The sequence below is a fragment of the Podarcis filfolensis genome (assembly GCF_964270895.1).
Source record: "Podarcis filfolensis genome assembly, chromosome: 8".
Taxonomy (NCBI): domain Eukaryota; kingdom Metazoa; phylum Chordata; class Lepidosauria; order Squamata; family Lacertidae; genus Podarcis; species Podarcis filfolensis.
Genome location: NC_139611.1, coordinates 6643076 through 6659726, shown reverse-complemented (window position 1 = coordinate 6659726; position 16651 = coordinate 6643076).

Sequence of the window (16651 nt, the reverse complement as noted above, 5' to 3'; positions counted from 1 at the left end):
ATACCTTAGTGAGTTCCAGAACTTCCCTCTTCCCTTGGCATGGGAAAAATATCACGTGTTTGTTAAGTTAAAAAATGGTTTACTTACAAACTCCTCAAAGGTCAGGTTCATGTGCACAGGAAGTAAAACTTGGCTTAGTTGCAAAGTGGTGAAAGTTCCTAAATAATTGGTTTAGGAACTCACGAGAGACTTGTTAGAGCCATGCAACTAAGTTGGAGCAACCAGCTTAGCTTCTTCACACATTGAACTTCTCGGGTACAAGGGAAGCAAAGGCTTAATTACCTAGTCTCTTCCAAGGTGAGCTAAGCCTGGCAGGACAGCTTACTCTATGGTCTTAACCCCTTCATGCATTAATTAGACTTAAGCATGTTGGTTATATGAGGCTGGGTATCCCACAATAAGGACTTGTCCTCCTGCTGCTAATGGGGAGCCCCACCTGTATCCCAGGAAACCACTGGATAATTCCCCCTACTCCAAGACAAATTCCTTGCCAATGGTCCCCCTGCCATTTTATTTGCCCACATATGGAGTGGAGAATCTCAAGAGGTCATTTGCTCTCATGTAAACCAACTGCATGAAAGGTCATGCAGGGCCAGGACTTTTTTCAGCCTGAACTCACCGGAACTCGGTTCTGGCACCTCTCAGGTGGGCGCCATTGCCATGATAAGAGAGCAAAGGAGGCGTTCATGGTGAGTTCCAGCACCTCCTTTTCTAGAAAAATAGCACTGCCCAGGGCAGAAAGGAAGCAGGAGTAGACAGCAAGTTAGGGTGAAGTTCCCTCTTCTCCTAAGGTAAAGGTAAAGGGACCCCTGACCATTAGGTCCAGTCGTGGCCGACTCTGGGGTTGCGGCGCTCATCTCGCTTTATTGGCTGAGGGAGCCGGCATACAGCTTCCGGGTCATGTGGCCAGCATGACTAAGCCACTTCTGGCGAACCAGAGCAGCGCACGGAAATGCCGTTTACCTTCCCGCTGGAGTGGTACCTATTTATCTACTTGCACTTTGACGTGCTTTCAAACTGCTAGGTGGGCAGGAGCAGGGACCAAGTAAAAGGAGCTCACTCCGTCGTGGGGATTCGAACCGCCGACCTTCTGATTGGCAAGTCCTAGGCTTTTTGGTTTAACCCACAGCACCACCCGCATTCCTCCTCTTCTCCTAAGCACTTATAAAAGGGGGAGGTGTGGTTGGGGGGGGGGCACAGCGCTGAAGCTCAAGGCAAATGGAACTGGTCAAGTATGAATGTTATAGTTGGGTGAGCTACCTGCACCTGCTGGGCAGCAACTTTGCGCACCTGAGAGCACAGAGGGTGTGGACCAGCCTGCTAGCTAGCTATCTTTCAGAAGGCAGTGGCCGTGAGGGGTTTGGGTTGGAAAATCTTTTAGCTGGAATCTGTTTTAATACTGATACGTATATATTGGCTGGATTTATAGGCTAGCCTTTTTAGTCAATTTTATATACTTCTAGGTTAGTTGATTAGATTTTCCCGCTGTAAAACAAAAATACAAGTGGGTTGGTAGCCCTGGAGACTGGGATGCCGCCACCCAAACAGAGGGAGGCAGTTCGCACTGATTGTATTTCTATCCCTCCTTTTTCTGCAAGGAGATGATGGTGGTATGCATTCCCCTTCCTCATTTAATCTCCACAACAGCACTGTGGTGTAGGTTAGACTGAAAGTCTTCATGGCTGAGTGGGGATTTGAACCCAGGTCTCTCCCAGCTCCCAGTTTTATTTACTCTAACCACTATACCCAACTGTTGTTTAAACTCCCTTCATCCCTTTTATGTTTTATATATTAAATTTATATACTACCCTTCTTCCAAAGATCTCAGGGCAGTTCACAGCGTAAAAAGGCATGATGAAAACACAAAATACGTAATACAGTGGTACCTTGGGTTACATACACTTCAGGTTACATACTTAAACGCCAGAACTCATGGGCAACCCATGTCTGATGGAAGATTTGGGCCAAACAAAAGGAAGCCCTTCTTCATGCGGTGCATAAACTGTGGGACTCACCCATGCAGAAGGCGGCAATAGCAACCAACCTAAATGGCTTTAAACAAGGATTGGATGAAGTCAGGGTTAGTGACGGCTACCAGCCATGAAAGCTATGCTTTGCCATCATGGTTGGAGGCAGCAATACTCTCAAATACCAGTTGCTGGGAACCATGGGAGGGGAGAGGCATCTGATGGTCAAATCCTGCTTGCTGGTTTCCCACTGGGGCATCTGGTTGGTCCCTGTGAGAACAGGATCCTAGACTAGATGTGCCCTTGGCCTGATCCGGCAGGCTCTTTTATGCTCTTATTGCTGTTTTATTAGGGCCTAAGTGAGCTTTGGTCTTCTGCTTGTTCTCGTGGGTCCCTTGTTCTCGACAGGAAACAGAAACCAAGTTCTTTGCTTGTTCAGCAAAGCCCTCTCAATCCTGTTTAAACACCCTTTCTACCGTGAGTTGCTGGAAACTGACATTTCCCCAGAATTACAAACGGGTTTTGTCGTATTCTCGCTCTCAGAGTAAAGTGGTTGGGGGACCAGAGGGATTGGAGGCTGAGCTTTTCATTGACATCTTGGACTCACAGGATCACATTTGATGAAACCGGCTTCCTAGTTGCCATCAAGACTGTGCTAAAGGAACGGGCTGGTTGATCAGAGAAAAAAGGCTGTTTGCCAATTCTGAGTTTAAAATTCTGAGTCAAATCACAGGTATCTGTAGCAATGCACTTCCGTTCTGTAATGTGCTGTTGTCTGCTAGGACTGCTCCAGACTTCCGAATTGCCATTTGTTCCGATTAAAACACCGGGACAAAAAGGGAAAACACACACGTTTGGACACACACACACACACACACACACACATTTTTATTATTTTTTTATAATAATAATAATAAATTTTTATTTATATCCCGCCCTCCCCAGCCAAAACCGGGCTCAGAGCGACTAACAACAGTAAAGTAATACAGCACTCTAAAATCAATTCATTATAAAATAAGTTCATATAATTTCCAACAGTCATTTAACATAACTTCTTATCTTATACAATATTTTTAGACTTCCGTCAACAACCTCTGAAGATTTTCCGTTCTTTATCACTTATTCTGCATTTCTTCATTTCTCTATTACTTTAATTATCATTAACTAATAATTCTCTTCATAGTCCTCCTTGCAATATTTCATATAATCTTCCTTACAGAACTTCTTGCAATCCTACTAGTGTGATCTGTTTATTACAATTGCATTTCAAATAGTTCAAATATTTACTCCAGTCTTCTAAGAATCTTTGGTCCCGCAGATTTCGAATCCTTCCTGTTAATTTACCTAATTCTGCATAGTCCATTAAGTTCATTTGCCATTTTTCTTTCGTCGGTAATTCTTCTTGCTTCCATTTTTGTGCCAATAATATTCTTGCTCCCGTTACTGCATATAAGAACAACTTACAATCCTGTCTGTTAATATCATCTCCTACAATGCCAAGTAAAAATTCTTCTGGTTTTTTAGTAAATGTGTATTTCAACATCTTTTTCATCTCATTATATATCATTTCCCAGAAGCTTTTCACTTTCTTACATTCCCACCACATGTGATAAAAAGTTCCTTCTTTTCCTTTTCATTTCCAACATTTATTGCTTACTTAATACATTTTAGTTTCACAGGGGTGAGATACCCACCTATGCATCATTTTCATCGCATGGACACAGAGCTTTAAAGCATGGACCTGTGTCTAGAAGGTGCAGAGCAAAAGCTAAGCATGGATAAGCTCTTAGTATTGATAATAGAATAATAGACTTGAGGAATTGGAAGGGACCTCAGGGGTCACCTGGTCCAACTCCCCGCATTGCAGGAATATACAGGTAAAGCATCCCTGACAGATGGCCATCCAAACTCTGTTTAAAAACATCTGAGGAAGGAGAGCCCACCACCTTCCAAGGGAGTCCATTCTGCTGCTGAACGGCTCTTACCATCAGAGTTCTTCCAACTGGAATCTCCTTTCTTGCCCTGTGGTTTGGATCTTGCCCTCTAGAGCAGGAGAAAACAAGCTTGCTCCATCTTCTGTGCAACAGCCCTTGAGATATTTTAAGATGGCCATGATATTCACTACAAAAAATTTTTTTTTCTTCCAGTAGCACCTTAAAGACCAACTAAGTTAGTTCTTGGTATGAGCTTTCGTGTGCATGCACACTTCTTCAGATACACTGAAACAGAAGTTGCCAGATCCTTCTATATAGTGAGAAGGTGGGGAGGGGTATTACTCAGAAGGGTGGTGGGAATGGGTGATTGGCAGATAGCTGTGATGAGCCTGTTGACGACTCTTAACGACTGCAATAGGTCTTACAGGAAAAAGCAAGGGGTGAGAAGGTGAAAAATGGCTTTGTCATGTATAATGAGATAAGAATCATTATATGTATAATGATATTCACTGGCAGAGGAACGGGGGGGGGGCCGGGGCAGGCAGGGGGAGCGCACTGCCCCTGGCACTATTGGGGAGGGGGGGGTACATCGCAGCCGCAACCCGAACACATACTGCACCCCCCCACCGCGCCGGGTGCCACGCCCCCGGAATGCACGCCATGCCCCTGAGACGCACACCACACCCCCATGGGCACCATGCCCCGTCCTCGAGACGCACACCACACCCCCGGGGGCAGCATGCCACGCCCCCAGGATGCACACCACGCCCCCGAGATGCACGCCACGCCCCCTGGGATGCACACCACGCCCCCGTGGGCAGCACACAACGCCCCCATGGGCAGCACACCACGCCTACCTGGGCAGCATGCCACGCCCCCAAGACGCACGCCACACCCCCCCTGAGTAGCATGCCACGCCCCCAGGATGCACAGCATGCCCCCGAGACACACACCACACCTCCGTGGGCAGAGCGCCACGCCTGCGGGATGCACGTCACGCCCCCTGGGCAGCATGCCACGCCCCCGGGATGCACGCCAGCCAGGCCCCCACCTGCTCTCTGCCCCCAGTGCTGGAGCATGCAGCTTCACCACTGATGAAATTGTCTCTCAGTCTTCTCTTCTCCAGGCTAAACATCCCCGACTCCCTCAATCGCTCCTCCTCATAAGGTTTGTTTTCCTGACTCTCGGTCACCTTAGCTGCCCTCCTCTGCAACGTAACATGGAAGGCCGGCCGTCATATTTTGTTCTTATCGTGCTTTTGGTGACTGTTGTTTTTTGTACAATGGCCCTTGAGCTAACCACTGTTTCCTTGTGAATGTTATAGAACTGGAGTCTTGCACCACATTGCATTCGGTCCCTGTCAAAATCTCTTCTGTGGCTTTCTCCATGATCCATTTCCCCTAGCAGATATTATTTTTTTATATATTTCCTGCCCTTCACCCTAAGGTCCTAGGGTGGGCTTCAGCATTAAAACAGAATATTTGGAACAATTTACAACCATAAAAAATAAGGCGGATCCTAAAAGCGTACACCTCAAGTCTCAAAAGCCAGAGTAGAGAGGTATATCTTCAGCATTTTCTGGAAGCTGTGCAAATAAGTTGAGGGGGGAGTTCCGCAGCTTAGGGGCCACCAAAGAGAAGGCCCTCTCCTTCTGGGCCACCACACCCAAGCCTCTGAGGGTGGAGGAACTACCAAGAGGGCCCCCTCTGCTGATCTCAGCACCCAACAGCATGGGTAGGCAAACTAAGGCCCAGGGGCTGGATCCGGCCCAACCGCCTTCTAAATCCAGCCCGCAGACGGTCCGGGAATCAGCGTGTTTTTACATGAGTAGAATGTGTCCTTTGATTTAAAACGCATCTCTGGGTTATTTGTGGGGCATAGGAATTCATTCATCCCCCCCCAATATAATCCGGCCCCCCACAAGGTCTGAGGAACAGTGGACCGGCCCCCTGCTGAAAAAGCTTGCTGACCCCTGCCCAACAGGGACTGAGAGGAAGGAGGCAAGCTTTCGGATATTTGGGGCCTGAGTGGTTTAAAGCTTTTAAACACCAATATGAACGCCTTGAATTGGGCCCAAAATAAACTGGCAACCGGTGGAGCTGTTTTTAAAGCAGGGGTTATATGACATCTAAATGGAACCCCAACCAATAAACTGGCTGCTGCGTTTTTTGGAGCTGAAGTTTCTTCGCCATCTTCGAGGGCAGCCCCATGTAGAGGGTATTGCAGTAATCCAGCCTGGAAGTCACCAGAGCATGGAAATATCCTCAGCTCCTTCTCCCCCCCTTTTTTACACTAATTTTTATTGAATTTATACAAATATCACACCTATTGTGAAACAAGTAAAACAAAAATAAAAGAAAAACCAATAAAATTAATAAAACAAATAAAACAGAAAATATAACAACAAACACGTAAACAACACAAATTGCTTAATTGGTTAAACTTCTAATCTCATAAACCTATTATTTGACTTCCTCTAGTCCCTCCCATCTGAATTTCCTTGTATCTGAATGTAGCAGTTTCCAATATCATCATTAAAAAACAATATACCATTTATAATCAGATTTCTTAACTTTTCTTAACAATCTAAATCTCTTTTATTTAACTATAAATTTGGTCCTTTCTAGTAACTTCTAATTTTTAATATTACAATATTTATTCAGATAGTCTATAAATTTCTTCCAATCTTCTTGATATTCCTCTTCTTTTTGGTTGCGGATTCTTCCAGTGAGGTCAGCTAGCTCCATGAAGTCCATCATCTTCATCTGTCACTCTTCCACAGTTGGTAATTCTTGTGTTTTCCATTTTTTGGCTATTAAAATTTGAGCAACAGTTGTGGCATACAAAAATACCTTTACATCTTTCTTGGGCAATTCAGAACCTATTATTCCAAGTAGGAAGGCCTCTGGTTTTTTTATAAATGTATATTTCATCATTTTTTTAAATTCATTATAACTCTTTTCCCAGAAGTCCTTCACCTTGGGACAGGTCCACCACATGTGATAAAAAGTACCTTCCTTTTCTTTACATTTCCAACATAGATTATCACAGTTATGGTAAATCTTAGCTAATTTGACAGGGGTCAAGTACCACCTATACATCATTTTCATAATATTTTCCTTTAACATCGTACATGCAGTAAACTTAACCCCTTTCTTCCATAACTTCTCCCAGTCCTCCATCATTATATTGTGTCCCTCGGCTCCTTCTTCCCTTCCCACTGCACACCTCTACTTCCCGTGAAGGTGACTGCTGCTGCTACTGCTGTTGCCATGGGTGGGTGGGTGGGTGGTCTTGCGCCTGCTTCTATCTCCCCTCCTCCTGCTGCCATTCCCCCCCCCCCTGCATAAAAGCTGTGCACCCTGTAAGCCTCTGTGATCCAGTTTCCCTGTTTGCAGAACAGCCCACTCAGCTGGCACAGATGTGAGGATAAATGTGCTGCTTAGGGATCACAGCAAACATCTGAGGCAAAGAGACGGAGGAATGTTTGTCCTCCATTTGATCTGGGGATGCAAACACTGAGCTCTCTTCTCTGCGCTGTCACTGTCATGCTTTGCGCTGAACGTCAGCACACATGAAACGGAGAGCAGGTTGTGTTTGAGGCTGGTTGTTCCTCCTCTCCCCCTCCCTCCCTGCCCCATCTGCGTACGGCTGGAGGCTGCAAGAGAGAAAAGCCCTTTTCAGGGGGCGAACGCGGCTCCCTTCTCTTTCCTTGGCACGTTGCAAAAAGCCGGCTGCATTTTTGAGACAGCAAATAGAGCTAACTGTTGCAACAGAGACATAAAACCCCAGCGGATTACGTGGTTAAGAAGCTGCTGCAGGTCCAGGATGGAACCCTCCAAACGGCAAAGGATCAGGTATTAAAGCGGTACAATATTTAACCTGACAGCAATTTATGATATACCAAAGGAAGGATTTCAATGAATTGCTGCCTCGGGGCTCTCAGGGAAGAGAAGCAGTACAAGGTAGTCTCTACTTGCTCTGGAATGTCCTTTGAAGCACAGTTTGTTGGCGAGGTTTATCAGGGAAGCAGAAGCAGTGAGGATGGCCTGGGTCTGTCAGCCAAGCATTAAGTACATAATAAGACCCTGCTGGATCTGCCCAATGGCTCATCTTTCTCACAGTGGCCAACCAGATGCTTCAAAGGAAAACCTGCTAGCAGGATTCAAGCACAAAAACACTCTCTTCTCCTGTGGTTCTCCACAAAGGTAAAGGTAAAGGACCCCTGGATGGTTAAGTATAGTCAAAGGTGACTATGGGGTGCAGTGCTCAACTCGATTCAGGCGGAGAGAGCCGGTCTTTGTCCACAGACAGCTTTCCGGGTCATGTGGCCAGCATGACTAAACGGCTTCTGGCGCAACACGACACCGTGACGAGTGACAGAGTGCACAGAAACACCATTTACCTTACCGCCGCAGCGGTACCTCTTTATCTACTCGCATTGGTATGCTTTCGAACTGCTAGGTTGGCAGGAGCTGGGACAGAGAAACAGGAGCTCACCCCGTCGCGGGGATTCGAACTGCCAACCTTCCGATCGGCAAGCTCAAGAGTAGGGGTCAGCCAACTTTTTCAGCAGGGGGCCGGTCCACTGTCCCTCAGACCTTGTGGGGGGCTGGACTATATTTTATGGGGGGGGGATGAACGAATTCCTATGCCCCACAAATAACCCAGAGATGCATTTTAAATAAAAGGACACATTCTATTCATGTAAAAACACGCTGATTCCCAGACTGTCCGCGGGCCGGATTTAGAAGGCAATTGTCAGGAGTGTGTGCAGGAGCCAGGCCCTGTGACTAGTAGGGCTTTGCAGAACTGGGGCAGGAAGGTTTGTTCTGGAGAGGCAAGGTGCGGCTGCACAGGTGAGGCCGCTTGGTAACTCATTGCACCTGGTGGCAAGAGCTGGGAAAGGATATAAGGTCAGCATTTCCCTTTGGCTCTTTGCCACAGCAACACGTTTCCTGCCTTGCTGAGTTTGGCTTCTTGCTTCCTGATCCTCGGACCTCGGCTCCTTGACTCCTTGCTTCTTGACCCTCGGCTCCTTGACTTCTGGACTCTCGTTCCTGCTCCCACCCCGCCATCTTGCCCCCTGTCCCAACGTCCTCAGCCGGGACTTTGGTCGCCCGTAGACTGGACAGTGACAGTGATTGGGCTGGATCTGGCCCCCAGGCCTTAGTTTGCCTACCCATGCTCAAGAGGCTCAGTATTTTAGACTACAGTGCTTAGAAGCAATGCTGCCTCTGACTGCGGAGGCATACCACAGCCATCCTGGCTAGTAGCCATCAATAGCTCTCTCCTCCATGAATTTGTCTCCCCCCGCTTTAAAGTCATCTAAGTTGGTGCCAATCACTCCCTCCTCTGGGAGCGAGTTCCATAGTTTAATATGTGCTGCATGAAGAAGTCCTTCCTTTCATCTGTCCTGAATTTCCCAGCACTCACCTCCATTGGATGTCCGAGATTTCTGGTGTTATGAGAGAGGGTGAAAAAGATTGGCCTGGTCTAGCAGGCTCTTCTGTTGTTCGGGTGCCTATTATTAACCAAAGATCAAGAGGACCAGGGTTTTGGTGGAGCTCAGCTTGGCTTGGATACTGTGATGGCCTGGGAATCTGATTCAGAGGCTGAACCTGAGGAATCCCAGCCTGCACAGGAGTCCCCGCCTCCAGGGCCGGCTGAGCCGGGGCAGGGGCTTGAATCTGAAGGGTCCTCACCTGTGCCAGATCCTCAGGAGCAGACACCAGCTGAATCCGCTCTGGCTCCTGAGGTGATGGAGGACCCATTGCCTGCAGGTGCTCCTCTCCCAGCCCTGTCAGGGGAAGGTGAGGTTGCCTCTGAGTCCGGTAACCCTCCAGCCTCTCCTGAGCTGCAGAGGCTCAGGGCAGAGAGGCGGAGGGAACTAAGTTCTCTCAGGAGGAGTGCTCGCCTTAAGGCCAGGAGAGGCGAGTCACCTGTGGACCAGGGCCGCCCGATGCCTCAGAACAGATAAAGGCCAGCCCGCCCAGTCCCAGGTTGCGGGAGCAACATCGTTGGTTGCCTGTTCCTGCCAGTACCCTGTCCTGCTCTTCCAGAGTTCCTGACCACGCCCGGCTCCTGGCCTTGGACCCTGCATCGCCCTTGACGGACAGCCTCCATACCCTCGACCTAGGACCGGACTCAGACCACGCCACACGGTAACCCCCCCCCCCGGGACCAGCACAGATACCCTGTGACTGCAGCGCACGATTGAAGCTTTGATGACTGGCATGCACATTTTGGCCCAGGAACAATTTCTGAAATGATGCTAAAAGACTTTACCCTTTCCTAAGAAATGCAGGGCAGCATCCGAAACAATCAAGGAGGCGTCATTCATCATTCCAAATGCAAGCTGAGGAATGGAGGGCTCGTGTCTTGCTTAATGCTACATGGCAGTTAATTAACTCCCCAGCAACTGCTGGCGTCCTGTCCCGGCGAGGCTGGTTCTGTGCAGGCGCAGGAGTGGGCTTGGAGACTGTGGCTGAGCAGAGTTTCATCTCGCTGCTCCGAGTTATTATTCCAAGGATGTTCCTCTGGAACCAGAAGGGGCAGCTCCAGCTCTTCCCCAGCTGCCAATATGATGCTGCATCACTGAACTATATAATTGCATATTTGTTCCTATTGTATCTCCGAACATCAGGGGTCTGTGTGCGAATCCAGAGCATCTGGACCAGCCTGCAGAGCGGAGTCCGCTTCCTGAGGGGATTCCCTTGCTGGCAATTGGCCACGGGTTCTGTCAAGCACCCCTTCCTTTTCTCTGCGTTCCTATCTCAGGAATGGAATGGCTCCCCAAAAAGAGTAATTGTCAGCTACCTCTGCTGTGGGAGCACAGGACAGGGTGCTGCTTCTCATGCATGAGTGACTTGTAAGGGCACAAATGAGCAGTTGGTTGGGCGTGAAGACGGGGAGAAGATAGCGTCTTGGGCTCCTCTGGGGAATCTAGGCTCACTGTGCAAATGCTGTCTGCAGAGAAAAGAGGCCCCAATTCTGTAAAGACCACCATGAACATTAGGAAGAACTTTCTGGCAGTAAGGGCTTGTCCGCACTTCCACTGGGTGTGCTCCAAGCAGTAGATCATGGAGAAGGCAACAGAGGGTCCTCCCCTCCAAAGCTGCTCCTTGAAGTATCTTGACTCCTCACTGAGGGACATGGGATAGGCTTGCAGCTGAAGTTGGGGTGCTGTTGGGAAAAGGTGTTTGCAGGACCAGGAATCTGCCTGGTTTCCAGACAACCTGTTCATTGAGCTTTCATCTTTATGTGTTTTCATAACACTTGTGTGGATGTTGGATGGCTTCCCCTGAATCAATCATCATTCCACACTTCCTAGGGCATTTTCCTGTCACTTTCCTTACTGCAAAAGGCTGCTCCTCCCCCAAGTGAATTTCTTGCACCCCAGCACTTTAATCCACTTTATTGCACAAACCTAAATTTGCTGGTATGTGATCCGGAAATGCTCTGTGAGAATGCCTGAAGGGTCCCTGGCTCTTAAAAACACAAGATAAGACTGCAGGATCAGGCCAATGGCCGTTTAGTCCAGCATCCTCTTCTCATAGTGACTAGCCAGATGGCCCAATGAGAAACCCCCAAGCAGTATCTGAGCATAAGCGCCCTCTCCCCTGCTGTGCTTTCCAGCAGCTGGTATTCAGAAGCACAGGCAGAGCGTAGCCAACATGGCTAGGAGCCACCGATAGCCCTCTCATCCATGAAGAATGTGGGCCATCAGCTGGTCTGGAAAGTGCACTTTCAAAAGCCCATCAGCTCTGAGGTTACCAGCTTCTATCGGCCACCTGTGGGATGTGAAACACAGAGCAGTCAAGTACAACATCTCTAGAATGGACATAGAAAGGGGGTGTCTGGACCAGCCAGTTGGAACTTGTTTCCTCCTAGGCTAGGACAGACTTCCTCTGCATGTGACCAGAGGTGGGCGTGGCCTCACCTGTGCAGGTAACAAAAGCATAGGACTGGCTGCCATCTCTCTCTCTCTGACTACATTCGTCAAAGAAGCAACATCTGCTTAGCCTAAGATGCTCTCTTGGCTTCCAGAGAGGACAAAGGGACTATCTGTTTATGGGCTAGATTCCAGGTATACAGTAGTACCTTGGATAAGAATGGAATCCGTTCCGGAGCCCCATTTGCATCCTGAGTAGAATATAAGATGCGACAGCGCGTCTGCGCAGGTCACGTTTTGCCGCTTTCACGCATGTGCGTGATGTCATTTTGAGCGTCTGCGCATGTGCAAGCCGCGAAACCCGGAAGTAACACGCTCCATTACTTCCGGGTTGCTGTGGAGCGCAACCCGAAAGCACTCAACCTGAAGCACATTCAACCCGAGGTATGACTGTATTACTTTTGTAACTTAAGTCTGCCTTCTGGGATCCATCTATGAACAGAATGAGCGAGCGAGTAAACTCTTTTTATACTTTTATAGAAGACTGTGTCGTGTCTTATTTCTTTTATGTGGAACTAAAGGGTAAATTACCAGGTAACATATATTAGAGGCTTTAGTGAGCTTGAGCAAACGCCTCCGCTGTGCAAGTTTGAAAGGGGGAATGTTACTCTGCTAAATTGTAGAACTTGTTAACACAAGTTGGAAAGGATATAATCAAACAATATATCCTCTCCTGCATCCCTGAACATTCCCACACTATCTTGTCCCTGACCAACCCCTGCATGTGTGGTGCGCTGCAGGGCAGAGCTGCAGGCTGTGCAAAGCTTCAGGCTGTTATGCTGCTACTCTGTGGGGAACAGACAAGAGGTAAAGGCTTAAGGCAACTACAGCCCGTGGGCAAAAACCTTCAAAGGAGGCGAGGACAGAATGTAAAGCGATGCCCAGAGGCTGGAGGAGAGGAGCCCACTTTTGGCTCTCTAGAAATGAAGATTCTCCGGGTCCTCTCTGGCCATGAAGCTGCTCTTCGATCAGCATTTTCAAAGCAAAGGATTGAAAAGCTCCTTGGCTGATTTGGGGGCGGGGGGGGGGGCATGTCCCAGGACAGCATCACCCCTTCAAGAGCTGGGTTCTCCTGTAGCTGCTCCTTCCTGCTGCCAGGAATGCCAAAGGACATAAAAGATGGCCTTGTCTGAGCCACTAAACAAAATCTGATTAAGCTGCCAAGCTGGATTTGCAATTGTTACAAAAGGTGGCATGTCAGATGGTAAGATGTTATTAAGGAGTGGGGGGGAAACCCAGAGAATTGTGTGAGCTTTCCTTCCTTCCCACCACTCTGCAAACACTTCAGATTGCAAGCATAATGTACAGACCTTTTCCTAGCACGTCTCTCTCTCGAAAGGTTATTCCCAAGGAGCAAAGTGAGTTATGGCGAAATGTGTGCTATGAAAAAAATGAGAAGTCCTGTGTAAATGAGCTTTGGAGCAAGAAGGACAAGGTGCCACAGTGCCCGCAGAGAGGACTGCAGTTTCTCACAGGGCAGCCTCCTCTGTCCTGGGTGCCCCAAAGAGACAGAATGCCAACGCTCAGGTACAGGTGCGCCCATGAAATGGCAGGTCATCGTTGGGGCAATTTGAAGTTCTCTCTCTCCACCTGAGTCATGGCCCAAACGAGGTTAGAATCATTTAATCATGTGTGGTGGTTGTGTAAGGTGATAAAAGCTTTCTGGCAAATGATATATAATGAGTTAAAAAATGTTTAAAATAACTTTTGTTAAAAAACCAGAAGCTTTTATTACTAGGAATTCTAGGTACTGATATTTCAAAGGAACAGAAAATACTTTTTATGTATGCGACAACAGCTGCATGGATGTTATTAGCCCGGAGTTGGAAAGAAGAAAGAGTCCCAGCCAGAGAGGAATGGCAAATCAAGCTGATGGACTACACTGAAATGGCGAAACTGACCAGAAAGTTCAGGAAACAAGAAGACAAAAACTTCAAGAAAGAATGGCAGATAAAAACATTAGCAGGATTTTAATAACACTTGTGTGGGATGTATTACGAAATGTAACAAATATTATGGATAATAAGGAGAGTTATAATACATGGACTATGAAATAATATGTAGTTGAAGAGGTTGATATTTCTCCAACTCCTCGAAAGATTCCATCAACGGTGTCTCCAAAAATTTTTACACATCACATGGGAAGACAGGCGAACTAATACCAGTGTACTGAAAGAAGCAAAGATCACCAGTGTTGAAACAATGATTCTTCAACATCAACTTCGTTGGACTGGTCATGTTGTGTGGATGCCTGATGATCGTCTTCCAAAGTAACTATTCTATTCTGAACTTAAAAATGGAAAGCATAACTCTGGTGGTCGACAAAAGAGGTTTAAAGACTATCTCAAGGCAAATTTTTTAAAATGTAGGATAAACACCAACAATTGGGAAACACTTGCCTGCGAGTGCTCCAATGGTGTCATGGGCTTTGAAGACACTTAAACTCAGGACGAAAGGGAGAAATGTGCTAAGAGGAAGGCACGCTTGGCGAATCCACACCATGATCAACTCCCGCTCGGAAACCTATGTCCCCACTGTGGAAGGATGTGTGGATCCAGAATTGGCCTCCACAGTCACTTACGGACTCACTGTTAAAACCGTGTTTATGGAAGACAATCTTACTCGGCTACAAGGGATTGCCAAAGAAGAAGAAGATTTGGACCCACAGACAGGATGGTGGGAAGTCGGGAGATTCAGAGAAATCTCAATAGACAGTTATGTAGTTGGTAGTGTTACAACTTTTTGTTTTGTAAAACCAAATAAAAAATATTTGAAAAAAAGAGAAAGGAATCATTTGTTGTTGTTGTTTAGTCGTTTAGTCGTGTCTGACTCTTCGTGACCCCATGGACCAGAGCACGCCAGGCACTCCTGTCTTCCACTGCCTCCTGCAGTTTGGTCAAACTCATGTTAGTAGCTTCGAGAACACTGTCCAACTATCTCGTCCTCTGTCGTCTCCTTCTCCTTGTGCCCTCCATCTTTCCCAACATCACAGTCTTTTCCAGGGAGTCTTCTCTTCTCATGAGGTGGCCAAAGTATTGGAGCCTCAGCTTCAGGATCTGTCCTTCCAGTGAGCACTCAGGGCTGATTTCCTTAAGAATGGATACGTTTGATCTTCTTGCAGTCCATGGGACTCTCAAGAGTCTCCTCCAGCACCATAATTCAAAAGCATCAATTCTTTGGCGATCAGCCTTCTTGATGGTCCTGCTCTCACTTCCATACATCACTACTGGGAAAACCATAGCTTTAACAATACGGACCTTTGTCGGCAAGGTGATGTCTCTGCTTTTTAGGATGCTGTCTAGGTTTGTCATTGCTTTTCTAAAGGAATCATAGAATTGTGGAGTTGGAATCTACCCCCAAGGATAATCTGTCTCGCCCCTTCAATGCAGGAATTACAGATAAAGAATCCCTAGCAGATATCCATCCAATCTCTGCTTGAAAACCTCCAATTAAGGTTAGTCCACCACCTTCCGGGTGGAACAGCTCTTACCCTGAGAAGGGTTGTTAAGGGCTTTATAGACTAGTCATGACACTATTACTTTGAGGATCTTCCTTCTGCGTGGGGCTGCCAGGGAAACGGACTCAGCCTGTGTGTCCATCAAGTCTTGAGTAGCAGAAAGTGATTGCTTTATAATGAAGGTGTTTACCAAGGCAATTATGTCCCATTTATCACAAATGAGAGATGAATCCCCTTTCGTGTTCCCCCCAGCTCCCTGCACATAATTCATGCATTATTCTTGCCTGGTAGGGGCGGCCCCAGTTGAGCTTCCCGGGGAGAGTTAGCCGCTTGTCATTCAAAAGCGGAGCTTGTCATTCTGCAAGGGAAGAATTAGCGGCACGTGGAGTCCAATGAGGGGGAGTGGGGCGGTGGCAGAGAGAAGGAATGAGGTTATATTTTCTGAGAATCCTCCGGAAAAACAATCTCTCAAAGGACCTGTTGATGGCATTTTACCATTGTACTGTGGAGAGTGTATTAACTTATGGTCTAGGTGTGTGGTTTGGGAGCTGCACGGTCAGGGGGAAAACAATGCTGTCCAGGGTTGTAAAGTCTGCAGAGAGAATAATTGGGTGCACTCTTCCCACCTTGGATCAAATCTATGCTTCCAGGTGCCATAAGAAAGCTGCAGAGATAGCGCAGGATAGTGCGCAACCCGGAAATGATCTCTTTCAGCTTCTGCTTTCTGGAAGAAGGTATAGGGTTATAAAGACCAGGACTAGCCGCCTGAGAAACAGTTTCTACCCAAATGCAATTTTGGTTTTAAATGCAGTATAAGGAGTCTCTATAGGAGTATATTGTATTTTTAAATGGGGTTTCAGAGTTTTTAGGGGTTTTTGAATGTCTTATGTAGATTTTTCAATTTCATTGTTCTGTATGGGACTCTGACAAGAAAGATATCGTATTGTATTGTATTATATCATATCATATCTTTTTGTATTTCTAGCCATGTCCCAAGTCCAGAATCTTGGAAGGCAAGTGAGGAAGCTCTGCTGGGATCAGGCAGCTGGAAAAAGCCAGGGATTGACGCTGACCCCCCTCAGGGCACCCAGAATCATATTCCTAATTTTGTTGGTGCTAGAAAGAATCAATGGGGTCCCCAATGGACATTTGGAATCACAGTTTTTCCTCCACTATATTTTTTATTTATTTAAATTTCCCCAAAATATTACAGTAATGAAAGGGCTAGCGCTGTGCTGTTTTAATTGTATGTTTTTTAAAATAATCTTTTGTATTTATATACAGTTTTAATTCCATTAATGTTTGATTGTTTTTAATTCTTCTCTCCTCTATGCTTTTA